The 17,299-nt window shown below is 59.4% G+C and overlaps 1 long non-coding RNA gene across 1 annotated transcript; it reads left to right on the top strand.

Moving 5' to 3' along the window:
- Positions 1 to 607: 607 nt before the first annotated feature.
- Positions 608 to 16,788, top strand: LOC149445089 (uncharacterized). Its single transcript, XR_016306445.1, has 3 exons — positions 608 to 786; positions 7,599 to 7,706; positions 16,686 to 16,788. It is a non-coding gene; the product is annotated as an uncharacterized LOC149445089 (long non-coding RNA).
- The last annotated feature ends 511 nt before the right edge of the window (positions 16,789 to 17,299 follow it).

Below are 17,299 nucleotides of genomic sequence, written 5' to 3'. Positions count from 1 at the left end.
TGCCGACCACTGAATCATTAGATTCTAATGATTGGTCTATTTGTGAGCCGAAGCCACATGTTACAGATGAAATTGGAATTTTTCCCACGGCACACCAGACAATATCTCACGGCACACTAGTGTGCCGCGGCACAGTGGTTGAAAAACGCTGTGCTAGGGGATTCAGAGGAGGGGGCGGAAACTTCGAAGCCCAGTCAGCCATTTCAGATAAGGAAATAGGCGGAAACCTTTCAGAAACACTACAAATCCAGACTAGAACCATGTCATCGCGTTTACTCCATGTCAGGCGGTGATTAGATGACAAGTTACCTTAATCTATGGCCACAGGTATTCGATAGAATGAAGGGAGGGGGCTGGCAATGGATCGTACTACTGAAGGGGCGGGGCCAGGGTCTAGAGAGGCGGGGCCGAGAGCTCAGACTCGATAAAATGTAAAACAAATTCAATGAGGGGCGGAGCCAGTCTGGCTGAGCACGCGTAAGTTTTCTGATAAGTTGGTAAACAAGTAGTGGGGAGGGGCGGAGCCAGGGGTTGGGGATGGGCGGGGCCAGGGGTGGGATGGGCGGAGCCGGAGGAGAGGAAGCTCAGTCTAGAGCTGGGCAGCGTAGAGTGCGGTAGGGTTCGAGTGAGCTCCAGGTGGAGTCACAGGTCACGTTCACCGATTATGTGATTATCCAGCACAGGCGTCCCTGCCAATGGCAGGCGAAGAGAAGGTGGTCAGAGATGGATCGGGCACTTGCCGAGAGGTGGAAACCGGAGCGAATGGAAGTAACATTCGAAATCACAGTGAGTAGAACAAACATGCTTTACTGCATATACAGACTGATTTTTACTGTTTTGGGTTTAGCTTTAGTACGGGAGGGCCATGCTGGGACTTGTAGTGCAGCGATTGCCTATCGCACGTTGTCCGGGCGGGCCATACTTGGACCTGTAGTGCAGCGACTGCCTGTCGCACGTTTTACGGGGGCGGGCCATGCTGGGACTTGTAGTGCAGCGACTGCCTGTCGCACGGTTTATGGGCGCGGGCCATGCTGGGACTTGTAGTGCAGCGATTGCCTGTTGTACGGGCGGGCCATGCTGGGACTTGTAGTGCAGCGACTGCCTGCTGCACATTTTACAGGGGTGGGCCATGCTGGGACTTGTAGTGCAGCGGCTGCCTGTCGAACGTTGTAGGGGGCCGGCCATGCTGGGACTTGTAGTGCAGCGACTGCCTGTCGCACGTTGTAGGGGGCCGGCCATGCTGGGACTTGTAGTGCAGCGACTGCCTGTTGTATGGGCGTGGGCCATGCTGGGACTAGTAGTGCAGCGACTGCCTGTCGCACGTACAGGCGGGCCATGCTGGAACTTCTAGTGCAGCGACAGCCTGTCGCACGTTGTACGGGGGCGGGCCATGCTGGGACTTCTAGTGCAGCGACCGCCTGTTGTACGGGGGCGGGCCATGCTGGGACTTGTAGTGCAGCGACTCCCTGTCGTGCGGGCCATGCTGGGACTTCTAGTGCAGCGACTGCCTGCCGCACGTTTTACGGGGGCGGGCCATGCTGGGACTTGTAGTGCAGCGACTGCCTGTCGCACATTTTACGGGGGCGGGCCATGCTGGGACTTGTAGTGCAGCGACTGCCTGTCGCACGGTTTACGGGCGCGGGCCATGCTGGGACTTGTAGTGCAGCGACTGCCTGTCGCACTTTTTACGGTGGTGGGCCATGCTGGGACTTGTAGTGCAGCGACTGCCTGTCACACGGTTTACGGGCGCGGGCCATGCTGGAACTTGTAGTGCAGCGGCTGCCTGTTGTACGGGAGCGGGCCATGCTGGGACCTGTAGTGCAGCGATTGCCCGTCGCATGGTTTACGGGTGGGCCATGCTGGGACTTGTAGTGCAGCGACTGCCTTTCGCACCTTGTATGGGCGGGCCATGCTGGGACTTGTAGTGCAGCGACTGCCTGTTGCACTTTTTACGGGGGCGGGCCATGCTGGGACTTGTAGTGCAGCGACTGCCTGTTGTACGGGCGTGGGCCATGCTGGGACTTGTAGTGCAGCGACTGCCTCTCGCACGTTGTAGGGGGCGGGCCATGCTGGGACTTGTAGTGCAGCGACTGCCTGTCGCACGTTGTAGGGGGCCGGCCATGCTGGGACTTGTACTGCAGCGACTGCCTGTCGCATGTTGTAGGGGGCCGGCCATGCTGGGACTTGTAGTGCAGCGACTGCCTGTCGCACGTTTTACGGGCGCGGGCCATGCTGGGACTTGTAGTGCAGCGACTGCCTGTCGCACGTTTTACTGGTGCGGGCCATGCTGGGACTTGTAGTGCAGCGACTGCCTGTCGCACGGTTTACGGGCGCGGGCCATGCTGGGACTTGTAGTGCAGCGACTGCCTGTCGCACATTGTAGGGGGCCGGCCATGCTGGGACTTGTAGTGCAGCGACTGCCTGTTGTACGGGCGCGGGCCATGCTGGGACTTGTAGTGCAGCGACTGCCTGTTGTACGGGCGCGGGCCATGCTGGGACTTGTAGTGCAGCGACTGCCTGTCGCACGGTTTATGGGCGGGCCATGCTGGGACTTGTAGTGCAGCGACTGCCTGTTGTACGGGCGCGGGCCATGCTGGGACTTGTAGTGCAGCGACTGCCTGCCGCACATTTTACGGGGGCGGGCCATGCTGGGACTTGTAGTGCAGCGGCTGCCTGTCGCACGTTGTAGGGGTTCAGCCATGCTGGGACTTGTAGTGCAGCGACTGCCTGTCGCACGTTGTACGGGCGCGGGCCATGCTGGGACTTGTAGTACAGCGACTGCCTGTCGCACGTTTTACGGGCGCGGGCCATGCTGGGACTTGTAGTGCAGCGACTGCCTGTCGCACGGTTTACGAGCGCGGGCCATGCTGGGACTTGTAGTGCAGCGACTGCCTGTCGCACGTTTTACGGGCGCGGGCCATGCTGGGACTTGTAGTGCAGCGACTGCCTGTCGCACGTTTTACGGGCGGGCCATGCTGGGACTTGTAGTGCAGTGACTGCCTGTCGCACGTTGTACGGGCGGGCTATGCTGGGACTTGTAGTGCAGCCAATGCCTGTCGCACGTTGTATGGGGGCGGGCCATGCTGGGACTTGTAGTGCAGCGACTGCCTGTTGGGCGGGCCATGCTGGGACTTGTAGTGCAGCGACTGCCTGTTGTACGGGCGGGCCATGCTGGGACTTGTACTGCAGCGATTGCCTGTTGTACGGGCGGGCCATGCTTGGACCTGTAGTGCAGCGACTGCCTGTTGCACGTTGTAAGGGCATGGGCCATGCTGGGACTTGTAGTGCAGCGACTGCCTGCCACACATTTTACGGGCGTGGGCCATGCTGGGACTTGTAGTGCAGCGACTGCCTGTCGCACGGTTTACGGGTGCGGGCCATGCTGGGACTTGTAGTGCAGCGACTGCCTATTGTACGAACGCGGGCCATGCTGGGACTTGTAGTGCAGCGACTGCCTGTCGCACGTTGTGCGGGCCATGCTGGGACTTGTAGTGCAGCGACTGCCTGCCGCACATTTTACGGGGGCGGGCCATGCTGGGACTTGTAGTGCAGCGGCTGCCTGTCGCACGTTGTAATGGGCCGGCCATGCTGGGACTTGTAATGCAGCGACTGCCTGTCGCACGTTGTAGGGGGCCGGCCATGCTGGGACTTGTAGTGCAGCGACTGCCTGTCGCACGTTGTAGGGGGCCGGCCATGCTGGGACTTGTAGTGCAGCGACTGCCTGTTGTATGGGCGTGGGCCATGCTGGGACTAGTAGTGCAGCGACTGCCTGTCGCACGTACAGGCGGGCCATGCTGGAACTTCTAGTGCAGCGACAGCCTGTCGCACGTTGTACGGGGGCGGGCCATGCTGGGACTTCTAGTGCAGCGACCGCCTGTTGTACGGGGGCGGGCCATGCTGGGACTTGTAGTGCAGCGACTCCCTGTCGTGCGGGCCATGCTGGGACTTCTAGTGCAGCGACTGCCTGTCGCACGATTTACGGGCGCGGGCCATGCTGGGACTTGTAGTGCAGCGACTGCCTGTCGCACATTGTACGGGCGCAGGCCCTGCTGGGACTTGTAGTGCAGCTTCTGCCTGTTGCACGTTTTACGGGGGCGGGCCATGCTGGGACTTGTAGTGCAGCGACTGCCTGTCGCACATTTTACGGGGGCGGGCCATGCTGGGACTTGTAGTGCAGCGACTGCCTGTCACACGGTTTACGGGCGCGGGCCATGCTGGGACTTGTAGTGCAGCGACTGCCTGTCGCACTTTTTACGGTGGTGGGCCATGCTGGAACTTGTAGTGCAGCGGCTGCCTGTTGTACGGGAGCGGGCCACGCTGGGACCTGTAGTGCAGCGATTGCCCATCGCATGGTTTACGGGTGGGCCATGCTGGGACTTGTAGTGCAGCGACTGCCTTTCGCACCTTGTACAGGCGGGCCATGCTGGAACTTGTAGTGCAGCGACTGCCTGTTGGGCGGGCCATGCTGGGACTTGTAGTGCAGCGACTGCCTGTCACACGGTTTACGGGCGGGCCATGCTGGGACTTGTAGTGCAGCGATTGCCTGTCGTACGTTGTAAGGGCGGGCCATGCTTGGACCTGTAGTGCAGCGACTGCCTGTTGTACGGGCGGGCCATGCTGGGACTTGCAGTGCAGCGACTGCCTCTCGCACCTTGTATGGGCGGGCCATGCTGGGACTTGTAGTGTGGCGACTGCCTGTTGTACGGGCGGCCCATGCTGGGACTTGTAGTGCAGCAACTGCCTGTCGCTCCTTGTACGGGCGGCCCATGCTGGGACTTGTAGTGCAGAGACTGCCTGTCGCACGGTTTATGGGCGGGCCATGCTGGGACTTGTAGTGCAGCGACTGCCTGTCGCACATTGTAGGGGGCCTGCCATGCTGGGACTTGTAGTGCAGCGACTGCCTGTCGCACGGTTTACGGGCGCGGGCCATGCTGGGACTTGTAGTGCAGCGACTGCCTGTTGCACGTTTTACGGGGGCGGGCCATGCTGGGACTTGTAGTGCAGCGACTGCCTGTTGTACGGGCGCGGGCCATGCTGGGACTTGTAGTGCAGCGACTGCCTGTCGCACGTTGTAGGGGGCGGGCCATGCTGGGACTTGTAGTGCAGCGTCTGCCTGTCGCACGTTGTAGGGGGCCGGCCATGCTGGGACTTGTACTGCAGCGACTGCCTGTCGCATGTTGTAGGGGGCCGGCCATGCTGGGACTTATAGTGCAGCGACTGCCTGTCACACGTTTTACGGGCGCGGGCCATGCTGGGACTTGTAGTGCAGCGACTTCCTGTCGCACGGTTTACGGGCGCGGGCCATGCTGGGACTTGTAGTGCAGCGACTGCCTGTCGCACGTTGTACGGGCGCGGGCCATGCTGGGACTTGTAGTGCAGCGACTGCCTATTGTACGGACGCGGGCCATGCTGAGACTTGTAGTGCAGCGACTGCTTGTTGTACGGGCGGGCCATGCTGGGACTTGTAGTGCAGGGACTGCCTATCACACATTGTACGGGCGGGCCATTCTGTGACTTGTAGTGCAGGGACTGCCTATCACACATTGTACGGGCGGGCCATTCTGTGAATTGTAGTGCAGGGACTGCCTGGCACACATTGTATGGGCGGGCCATGCTGGGGTTTCCTATGTGTCTCGTTCACACTAAAACGGAGGTGTGATGGAGCTATGTGGGATTATGCATCATGTCTGCAGTTTTTCTTCACAGCTCCGCACTGGATCACAGGCAAAATGGACAGCACCGCTCTGCATGCCTCCCATGTGATAGGAACTGGGAGGGGAAGCAGAGCGGTGCTCTGTCTGTACTGCACGCCTACCTTCCCTCCTGTCAGATGCTGGCTGGGATTATGCTGCTGCTCGGGTCAGTGATGGTGGAAGGAAGGAGGATGTTGCTGACACTGATGGTAGGGACAGATGAGGGGGCACTAATGGTAGAAGACAGATGAAGGGGACACTGATGGCAGAGAACAAATAAGGGGGCACTAGTGGTGGGGAACAGATGAAGGGGACACCGATGGCGGCGGGCAGACATAAGGGCACTAATGGTGGCGGACAATGATGGTCGGGTACAGACGAGGGGGACACTGCTGGCAGGGGACAGATAAGGGGGCACTGATGGCGGGGAACAGGTGAAGGGGACACTGATGGAGGGGACAGGTGAGGGGACACTAATGGTGGGGGACAGATGACGGACACTGATGGCAGAGGGCAGACAAAGGGGGCACTAATGGTGGCGGGCAATGATGGTTGGGAACAGATGAGGGGGACACTGAGGGTGGGGGATACTGCTGGCGGGGGACAGATGAATAGGATATTTATGGTGGGGGTCCCCGATGAGGATTCTCTGATGAAGGAATCGATGATGATGGGGGGGTGATGATGATGATGAGAACCTGATGAGGAGTCTCTGATGTGAGGATCACCAATGAGGGGGTGATGACCCAGGATGTGATGTCAGTCTGTGCATAGCAGACATGTATGAGAACTGAGGTAAGCCGATGCCTCTGCAAGTGAAATCTGCGCTCTGTTCTCATCAGTTTTCATGCACGTATGGAGTGAACAAGGCCTTCAATTTGTCTGCAAGCAGTGTATGTCTAGCCGAAAAATTCTTCGTTTTTTTCGTACTTGGATACAGTAGATATTCTATCCAGGGGGCTGCTAGAGGCATTCCTCCCTCACTTCCTGTTTTAGTGACAACAGTTTTACCAGACAGGATGCACAGGTAAGGCTTCATGCTAGTGTGGGAGGAAACATAACGGTTAGAGTTGTCACCACGACAGGAAGTGAGGAGAAATCACCCAGTAAAGACACCTGGTCTGGTGACACCCCTCCCCATACTAAGCTGTCAGGAGCCAGTCCTAGCTTTTTTTCAAGCTTGAAGAGTCAGTGGCCCCCATCTTCCTGTGGGTGAGTATCCCCCACACTGCATGCTATCCTCGGGGGAGCAGTATATACTGTAACTGCAAGCAGGACACCGAGGCTGTCAGGCAGGGGCACAAGTAGGTCACGCCCACCAATGTGTTTCTACAGCCACGCGTCCAGCCTGCTGGGAGGGGTGCAGAGATGTCTGCTAGGGGATTCAGAGGAGGGGGCGGAAACTTCGAAGCCCAGTCAGCCATTTCAGATAAGGAAATAGGCGGAAACCTTTCAGAAACACTACAAATCCAGACTAGAACCATGTCATCGCGTTTACTCCATGTCAGGCGGTGATTAGATGACAAGTTACCTTAATCTATGGCCACAGGTATTCGATAGAATGAAGGGAGGGGGCTGGCAATGGATCGTACTACTGAAGGGGCGGGGCCAGGGTCTAAAGAGAGGCGGGGCCCGAGAGCTCAGACTCGATAAAATGTTAAACAAATGCAATGAGGGGAGGGGCCGAGTCTGGCTGAGCACGCGTAAGTTTTCTGATAAGTTGGTAAACAAGTAGTGGGGAGGGGCGGAGCCAGGGGTTGGGGAGGGGCGGAGCCAGGGGTGGGGAGGGGCGGAGCCGGAGGAGAGGAAGCTCAGTCTAGAGCTGGGCAGCGTAGAGTGCGGTAGGGTTCGAATGAGCTCCAGGTGGAGTCACAGGTCACGTTCACCGATTATGTGATTATCCAGCACAGGCGTCCCTGCCAATGGCAGGCGAAGAGAAGGTGGTCAGAGATGGATCGGGCACTTGCCGAGAGGTGGAAACCGGAGCGAATGGAAGTAACATTAGAAATCACAGTGAGTAGAACAAACATGCTTTACTGCATATACAGACTGATTTTTACTGTTTTGGGTTTAGCTTTAGTACGGGAGGGCCATGCTGGGACTTGTAGTGCAGCGACTGCCTGTCGCACGGTTTACGGGCGCGGGCCATGCTGGGACTTGTAGTGCAGCGATTGCCTGTTGTACGGGCGGGCCATGCTGGAACTTGTAGTGCAGCGACTGCCTGTTGTACGGGCGGACCATGCTGGGACTTGTAGTGCAGCGACTGCCTGCCGCACATTTTACGGGGACGGGCCATGCTGGGACTTGTAGTGCAGCGACTGCCTGTCGCACGTTGTAGGGGGCCTGCCATGCTGGGACTTGTAGTGCAGCGACTGCCTGTCGCACGGTTTACGGGCGCGGGCCATGCTGGGACTTGTAGTGCAGCGACTGCCTGTCGCACGGTTTACGGGCGCGGGCCATGCTGGGACTTGTAGTGCAGCGACTGTCTGTCGCACGTTGTACGGGCGGGCCATGCTGGGACTTGTAGTGCAGCGATTGCCTGTTGGGCGGGCCATGCTGGGACCTGTAGTGCAGCGACTGCCTGTCGCACGTTGTAGGGGGCCTGCCATGCTGGGACTTGTAGTGCAGCGACTGCCTGTCCCACGTTTTACGGGCGCGGACCATGCTGGGACTTGTAGTGCAGCGACTGCCTGTCGCACGGTTTACGGGCGCGGACCATGCTGGGACTTGTAGTGCAGCGACTGCCTGTCCCACGTTTTACGGGCGCGGACCATGCTGGGACTTGTAGTGCAGCGACTGCCTGTCGCACGGTTTACGGGCGCGGACCATGCTGGGACTTGTAGTGCAGCGACTGCCTGTCCCACGTTTTACGGGCGCGGACCATGCTGGGACTTGTAGTGCAGCGACTGCCTGTCCCACGTTTTACGGGCGCGGACCATGCTGGGACTTGTAGTGCAGCGACTGCCTGTCGCACGTTTTACGGGCGCGGGCCATGCTGGGACTTGTAGTGCAGCGACTGCCTGTCGCATGTTTTACTGGCGCGGGCCATGCTGGGACTTGTAGTGCAGCGACTGCCTGTCGCACGTTTTACGGGCGCGGACCATGCTGGGACTTGTAGTGCAGCGGCTGCCTGTCGCACGTTGTAGGGGGCCGGCCATGCTGGGACTTGTAGTGCAGCGACTGCCTGTCGCACGTTTTACGGGCGCGGGCCATGCTGGGACTTGTAGTGCAGCGACTGCCTGTCGCACGGTTTACGGGCGCGGGCCATGCTGGGACTTGTAGTGCAGCGACTGCCTGTCGCACGGTTTACGGGCGCGGGCCATGCTGGGACTTGTAGTGCAGCGACTGCCTGTCGCACGTTGTACGGGCGGGCTATGCTGGGACTTGTAGTGCAGCCAATGCCTGTCGCACGTTGTATGGGGGCGTGCCATGCTGGGACTTGTAGTGCAGCGACTGCCTGTTCGGCGGGCCATGCTGGGACTTGTAGTGCAGCGACTGCCTGTTGTACGGGCGGGCCATGCTGGGACTTGTAGTGCAGCGATTGCCTGTTGTACGGGCGGGCCATGCTTGGACCTGTAGTGCAGCGATTGCCTATCGCACGTTGTACGGTCGGGCCATGCTTGGACCTGTAGTGCAGCGACTGCCTGTCGCACGGTTTACGGGTGCGGGCCATGCTGGGACTTGTAGTGCAGCGACTGCCTATTGTACGGACGCGGGCCATGCTGGGACTTGTAGTGCAGCAACTGCCTGTCGCACGTTGTACGGGCGCGGGCCATGCTGGGACTTGTAGTGCAGCGAATGCCTGTCGCACGTTGTAGGGGGCCGGCCATGCTGGGACTTGTAGTGCAGTGACTGCCTGTCGCACGGTTTACGGGTGCGGGCCATGCTGGGACTTGTAGTGCAGCGACTGCCTATTGTACGGACGCGGGCCATGCTGGGACTTGTAGTGCAGCGACTGCCTGTCGCACGTTGTACGGGCGGGCCATGCTTGGACCTGTAGTGCAGCGACTGCCTGTTGCACGTTGTACGGGCGCGGGCTATGCTGGGACTTGTAGTGCAGCGACTGCCTGCTGCACATTTTACGGGGGCGGGCCATGCTGGGACTTGTAGTGCAGCGACTGCCTGTCGCACGTTGTAATGGGCCGGCCATGCTGGGACTTGTTGTGCAGCGACTGCCTGTCGCACGGTTTACGGGTGCGGGCCATGCTGGGACTTGTAGTGCAGCGACTGCCTATTGTACGGACGCGGGCCATGCTGGGACTTGTAGTGCAGCGACTGGCTGACGCACGTTGTACGGGCGCGGGCCATGCTGGGACTTGTAGTGCAGCGACTGCCTGCCCCACATTTTACGGGGGCGGGCCATGCTGGGACTTGTAGTGCAGCGAATGCTTGTCGCACGTTGTAGAAAGGTTGGGAGAACCACAATCGGGCTCAGGGTAGGATTTCTGCTGCTGCTCCTAATTTTGAGATATGGATTGCGTGCACGCCGGAAAATAATTACACGGACAACTGTCCAGTACAACCACCTTCACATCATCTGTTTATTGCAGGGCGGTGCTTAACCTTTTATACATAGAAAACAATAGAGTACACGTCACTATTACGTATATACAGTCACATTCTAAAAGGCACATTTTGCTTGATTGAAATATAGGAGAAATGTAGAAACTTGATGCTTGTGTCTCATCTCGTTATCTATTCACTCCTCCTCACATTCCCAAAGTCTAAGTGAAATCCTCTGCGAAGGGAGGGGTTGAGAGCATCGCTCTGAACAAAACAAGTTAAGGAGGACTGTAAAGCCCAGCAGATAAAATATATACGCACAACACATATATTTAGAAATATAAAAAAGTATAAAAGTAAATATGTATAAAATGTATATTTTAAAAAGAAAACAGAATAGGCATTTTACCTAATCCATCAGTTGTACGGGAGGGTCATGCTGGGACTTGTAGTGCAGCGACTGCCTGTCGCACGTTGTACGTGCGGGCCATGCTGGGACCTATAGTGTAGCGACTGCCTGTCGCACGTACGGGCGGGCCATGCTGGGACTTGTAGTGCAGCGTCTGCCTTTTGTACAGGTGGGCAATGCTAGTATACGGAGGCCATGATTTGGTGGATAACTACAGCAGCCATTTTGTTGTAGTCCATCACACAATACTAGACGGCGGACTTGTAGTGCAGCGACTGCCTGTGGCGCGTTGTGCGGGCCATGCTGGGACTTTTAGTGCAGCGATTGCCTGTTGTACGGGCGCGGGCCATGCTGGGACTTGTAGTGCAGCGACTGCCTGTTGTACGGGGGCGGGCCATGCTGGGACTTGTAGTACAGCGACTCCCCGTCGCACGTTGTACGGGCGGGCCATGCTGGGACATGTAGTGCAGCGACTCCCTGTCGTGCGGGCCATGCTGGGACTTGTAGTGCAGCGACTGCCTGCCGCACGTTGTACGGGCGCGGGCCATGCTGGGACTTGTAGTGCAGCTTCTGCCTGTAGCACGTTTTACGGGGGCGGGCCATGCTGGGACTTGTAGTGCAGCGACTGCCTGTCGCACGTTTTACGGGCGCGGGCCATGCTGGGACTTGTAGTGCAGCGACTGCCTGTCGCACATTTTACGGGGGTGGGCCATGCTGGAACTTGTAGTGCAGCGGCTGCCTGTTGTACGGGAGCGGGCCATGCTGGGACTTGTAGTGCAGCGACTGCCCATCACATGGTTTACGGGTGGGCCATGCTGGGACTTGTAGTGCAGCGACTGCCTTTCGCACCTTGGGCGGGCCATGCTGGGACTTGTAGTGCAGCGACTGCCTGTTGTACGGGCGGGCCATGCTGGGACTTGTAATGCAGCAACTGCCTGTCGCTCCTTGTACGGGCGGGCCATGCTGGGACTTGTAGTGCAGAGATTGCCTGTTGTACGTTGTACGGGCGGGCCATGCTGGAACTTGTAGTGCAGCGACTGCCTGTTGTACGGGCGGGCCATGCTGGAACTTGTAGTGCAGCGGCTGCCTGTCACACGTTTTACGGGCGCGGGCCATGCTGGGACTTGTAGAGCAGCGAATGCCTGTCGCACGTTGTACGGGGGCGGGCCATGCTGGGACTTGTAGTGCGGCGACTGCCTGTTGTACGGGCGGGGCCATGCTGGGACCTGTAGTGCAGCGACTGCCTGTCGCACGGTTTACGGGGGCGGGCCATGCTGGGACTTGTAGTGCGGCGACTGCCTGTTGTACGGGCGGGCCATGCTGGGACTTGTAGTGCAGCGACTACCTGTCACACGGTTTACGGGCGCGGGCCATGCTGGGACTTGTAGTGCAGCGACTGCACTTCGCACCTTGTACGGGCGGCCGATGCTGGGACTTGTAGTGCGGCGACTGCCTGTTGTACGGGCGGGCCATGCTGGGACTTGTAGTGCAGCAACTGCCTGTCGCTCCTTGTACGGGCGGGCCATGCTGGGACTTGTAGTGCAGCGATTGCCTGTTGTACGGGCGGGCCATGCTGGGACTTGTAGTGCAGCGATTGCCTGTTGTACGGGCGGGCCATGCTGGGACTTGTAGTGCAGCGATTGCCTATCGCACGTTTTACGGGGGCGGGCCATGCTGGGACTTGTAGTGCAGCAACTGCCTGTCGCTCCTTGTACGGGTGGGCCATGCTGGGACTTGTAGTGCAGCGACTGCCTGTCACACGTTTTACGGGCGCGGGCAATGCTGGGACTTGTAGTGCAGTGACTGCCTGTTGTACGGGCGGGCCATGCTGGGACTTGTAGTGCAGCGACTGCCTGTCGCACATTTTACGGGGGTGGGCCATGCTGGAACTTGTAGTGCAGCGGCTGCCTGTTGTACAGGAGCAGGCCATGCTGGGACTTGTAGTGCAGCGACTGCGCTTCGCACCTTGTACGGGCGGCCCATGCTGGGACTTGTAGTGCGGCGACTGCCTGTTGGGCGGGCCATGCTGGGACTTGTAGTGCAGCGACTGCCTGTCGCACGCTTTACTGGCTCGGGCCATGCTGGGACTTGTAGTGCAGCGACTGCCTGTCGCACGGTTTACGGGGGCGGGCCATGCTGGGACTTGTAGTGCGGCGACTGCCTGTTGTACGGGCGGGCCATGCTGGGACTTGTAGTGCAGCGACTACCTGTCACACGGTTTACGGGCGCGGGCCATGCTGGGACTTGTAGTGCAGCGACTGCCTGTCGCACGCTTTACTGGCTCGGGCCATGCTGGGACTTGTAGTGCAGCGACTGCCTGTCGCACGTTTTACGGGCGCGGGCCATACTGGGACTTGTAGTGCAGCGACTGCCTGTCGCACGTTTTACGGGCGCGGGCCATGCTGGGACTTGTAGTGCAGCGACTGCCTGTCGCACGTTTTACGGGCGCGGGCCATGCTGGGACTTGTAGTGCAGCGACTGCCTGTCGCACGTTTTACTGGCGCGGACCATGCTGGGACTTGTAGTGCAGCGACTGGCTGCCGCACATTTTACGGGGGCGGGCCATGCTGGGACTTGTAGTGCAGCGACTGCCTGTCGCACGTTGTAGGGGGCCTGCCATGCTGGGACTTATAGTGCAGCGACTGCCTGTCGCACATTTTACGGGGGCGGGCCATGCTGGGACTTGTAGTGCAGCGACTGCCTGTCGCACATTTTACGGGGGCGGGCCATGCTGGGACTTGTAGTGCAGCGACTGCCTGTCGCACATTTTACGGGGGTGGGCCATGCTGGGACTTGTAGTGCAGCGACTGCCTGTCGCACATTTTACGGGGGTGGGCCATGCTGGAACTTGTAGTGCAGCGACTGCGCTTCGCACCTTGTACGGGCGGCCGATGCTGGGACTTGTAGTGCGGCGACTGCCTGTTGTACGGGCGGGCCATGCTGGGACTTGTAGTGCAGAGATTGCCTGTCGTACGTTGTACGGGCGGGCCATGCTGGAACTTGTAGTGCAGCGACTGCCTGTTGTACGGGCGGGCCATGCTGGAACTTGTAGTGCAGCGACTGCCTGTTGTACGGGCGGCCCATGCTGGGACTTGTAGTGCAGCGGCTGCCTGTCACACGTTTTACGGGCGGGCCATGCTGGGACTTGTAGAGCAGCGAATGCCTGTTGTACGGGCGGGCCATGCTTGGACCTGTAGTGCAGCGACTGCCTGTCGCACGTTTTACGGGGGCGGGCCATGCTGGGACTTGTAGTGCGGCGACTGCCTGTTGTACGGGCGGGCCATGCTGGGACTTGTAGTGCAGCGACTGCCTGTCACACGTTTTACGGGCGCGGGCAATGCTGGGACTTGTAGTGCAGTGACTGCCTGTTGTACGGGCGGGCCATGCTGGGACTTGTAGTGCAGCGACTACCTGTCACACGGTTTACGGGCGCGGGCCATGCTGGGACTTGTAGTGCAGCGACTGCGCTTCGCACCTTGTACGGGCGGCCGATGCTGGGACTTGTAGTGCGGCGACTGCCTGTTGTACGGGCGGGCCATGCTGGGACTTGTAGTGCAGCGATTGCCTGTTGTACGGGCGGGCCATGCTGGGACTTGTAGTGCAGCGATTGCCTATCGCACGTTGTCCGGGCGGGCCATGCTTGGACCTGTAGTGCAGCGACTGCCTGTCGCACGTTTTACGGGGGCGGGCAATGCTGGGACTTGTAGTGCGGCGACTGCCTGTTGTACGGGCGGGCCATGCTGGGACTTGTAGTGCAGCAACTGCCTGTCGCTCCTTGTACGGGTGGGCCATGCTGGGACTTGTAGTGCAGCGACTGCCTGTTGTACGGGCGGGCCATGCTGGGACTTGTAGTGCAGCGACTGCCTGTCACACGTTTTACGGGCGCGGGCAATGCTGGGACTTGTAGTGCAGTGACTGCCTGTTGTACGGGCGGGCCATGCTGGGACTTGTAGTGCAGCGACTGCCTGTCGCACATTTTACGGGGGTGGGCCATGCTGGAACTTGTAGTGCAGCGGCTGCCTGTCGCACATTTTACGGGGGTGGGCCATGCTGGAACTTGTAGTGCAGCGGCTGCCTGTTGTACAGGAGCGGGCCATGCTGGGACTTGTAGTGCAGCGACTGCGCTTCGCACCTTGTACGGGCGGCCCATGCTGGGACTTGTAGTGCGGCGACTGCCTGTTGTACGGGCGGGCCATGCTGGGACTTGTAGTGCAGCGACTGCCTGTCGCACGCTTTACTGGCTCGGGCCATGCTGGGACTTGTAGTGCAGCGACTGCCTGTCGCTTGTTTTACTGGCTCGGGCCATGCTGGGACTTGTAGTGCAGCGACTGCCTGTCGCACGCTTTACTGGCTCGGGCCATGCTGGGACTTGTAGTGCAGCGACTGCCTGTCGCACGTTTTAAGGGCGCGGGCCATGCTGGGACTTGTAGTGCAGTGACTGCCTGTCGCACGGTTTACGGGCACGGGCCATGCTGGGACTTGTAGTGCAGCGACTGGCTGCCGCACATTTTACGGGGGCGGGCCATGCTGGGACTTGTAGTGCAGCGACTGCCTGTCGCACGTTGTAGGGGGCCTGCCATGCTGGGACTTATAGTGCAGCGACTGCCTGTCGCACGGTTTACGGGCGCGGGCCATGCTGGGATTTGCAGTGCAGCGACTGCCTGTTGCACGGTTTACGGGCGTGGGTTCATGCTGGGACTTGTAGTGCAGCGACTGCCTGTCGAACGTTGTACGAGCGCAGGCCATGCTGGGACTTGTAGTGCAGCTGCTGCCTGTTGCACGTTTTACGGGGGCTTGCCATGCTGGGACTTGTAGTGCAGCGACTGCCTGTTGTACGGGCGGGCCATGCTGGGACTTGTAGTGCAGCGACTGCCTGTCACACGTTTTACGGGCGCGGGCCATGCTGGGACTTGTAGTGCAGCGGCTGCCTGACGCACGTTTTACGGGCGCGGGCCATGCTGGGACTTGTAGTGCAGCGACTGCCTGTTGTACGGGCGCGGGCCATGCTGGGACTTGTAGTGCAGCGAATGCCTGCCGCATGTTGTACGGGCGGGCCATGACACGATATCTTAATCTATGGCCACAGGTATACGGTAGGACGAAGGGAGGGGGCTGACAATGGATCGTAGTACCGAAGGGGCGGGGCCGGGGTCTAAAGAGGCGGAGCCGAGAGCTTAGACTCGATAAAATGTTAAACAAATGCAATGAGGGGAGGGGCCGAGTCTGGCTGAGCACGCGTAAGGTTTCTGATAAGTTGGTAAACAAGTAGTGGGGAGGGGCGGAGCCAGGGGTTGGGGAGGGGCGGAGCCAGGGGTTGGGGAGGGGCGGAGCCAGGGGTGGGGATGGGCGGGGCCGGAGGAGAGGAAGCTTTAGTACGGGAGGGCCATGCTGGGACTTGTAGTGCAGCGACTGCCTGTCGCACGGTTTACGGGCGCGGGCCATGCTGGGACTTGTAGTGCAGCGACTGCCTGTTGTACGGGCGGGCCATGTTGGGACTTGTAGTGCAGCGACTGCCTGTCGCACGTTTTACGGGCGCGGGCCATGCTGGGACTTGTAGTGCAGCAGCTGCCTGTTGTACGGGAGCGGGCCATGCTGGGACTTGTAGTGCAGCGACTGCCTGTTGTACGGGCGCGGGCCATGCTGGGACTTGTAGTGCAGCGACTGCCTGCCGCATGTTGTACGGGCGGGCCATGACACGATATCTTAATCTGTGGCCACAGGTATACGATAGGACGAAGGGAGGGGGCTGGCAATGGATCGTAGTACCGAAGGGGCGGGGCCGGGGTCTAAAGAGAGGCGGGGCCGAGAGCTCAGACTCGATAAAATTTTAAGCAAATGCAATGAGGGGAGGGGCCGAGTCTGGCTGAGCACGCGTAAGGTTTCTGATAAGTTGGTAAACAAGTAGTGGGTAGGGAGGGGCGGAGCTATAGCGTGGGGAGGGGCGGAGCTATAGCGTGGGGATGGGCGGGGCCGGAGGAGAGGAAGCTCAGTCTAGAGCTGGGCAGCGTAGAGTGCGGTAGGGTTCGAATGAGCTCCAGGTGGAGTCACAGGTCACGTTCACCGATTATGTGATTATCCAGCACAGGCGTCCCTGCCAATGGCAGGCGAAGAGAAGGTGGTCAGAGATGGAGCGGGCACTTGCCGAGAGGTGGAAACCGGAGCGAATGGAAGTAACATTAGAAATCACAGTGAGTAGAACAAACATGCTTTACTGCATATACAGACTGATTTTTACTGTTTTGGGTTTAGCTTTAGTACGGGAGGGCCATGCTGGGACTTGTAGTGCAGCGAATGCCTGTCGCACGTTGTACAGGCGGGCTATGCTGGGACTTGTAGTGCAGTGACTGCCTGTCGCATGTTGTACGGGCGCGAGCCATGCTGGGACTTGTAGTGCAGCGACTGCCTGTCGCACGTTGCGCGGGCCATGCTGGGACTTGTAGTGCAGCGACTGCCTGTCGCACAGTTTATGGGCGGGCCATGCTGGGACTTGTAGTACAGCGACTGCCTGTTGTACGGGGATGGGATGGGCCATGCTGGGATTTGTAGTGCAGCGACTGCCTGTCGCACGTTTTACGGGAGGGCCGTGCTGGGACTTGTAGTGCAGCGAATGCCTGTTGCACATTTTACGAGCGGGCCATGCTGGAACTTGTAGTGCAGCGACTGCCTGTCGCACGTTGTACGGGCGGCCCATGCT

The sequence above is a fragment of the Staurois parvus genome, unplaced genomic scaffold (assembly GCF_062004578.1).
Source record: "Staurois parvus isolate SC_StPar_1 unplaced genomic scaffold, SC_StPar_1.0 ptg000746l, whole genome shotgun sequence".
NCBI lineage: Eukaryota > Metazoa > Chordata > Amphibia > Anura > Ranidae > Staurois > Staurois parvus.
This window is presented reverse-complemented; position numbering and strand designations above follow the sequence as displayed.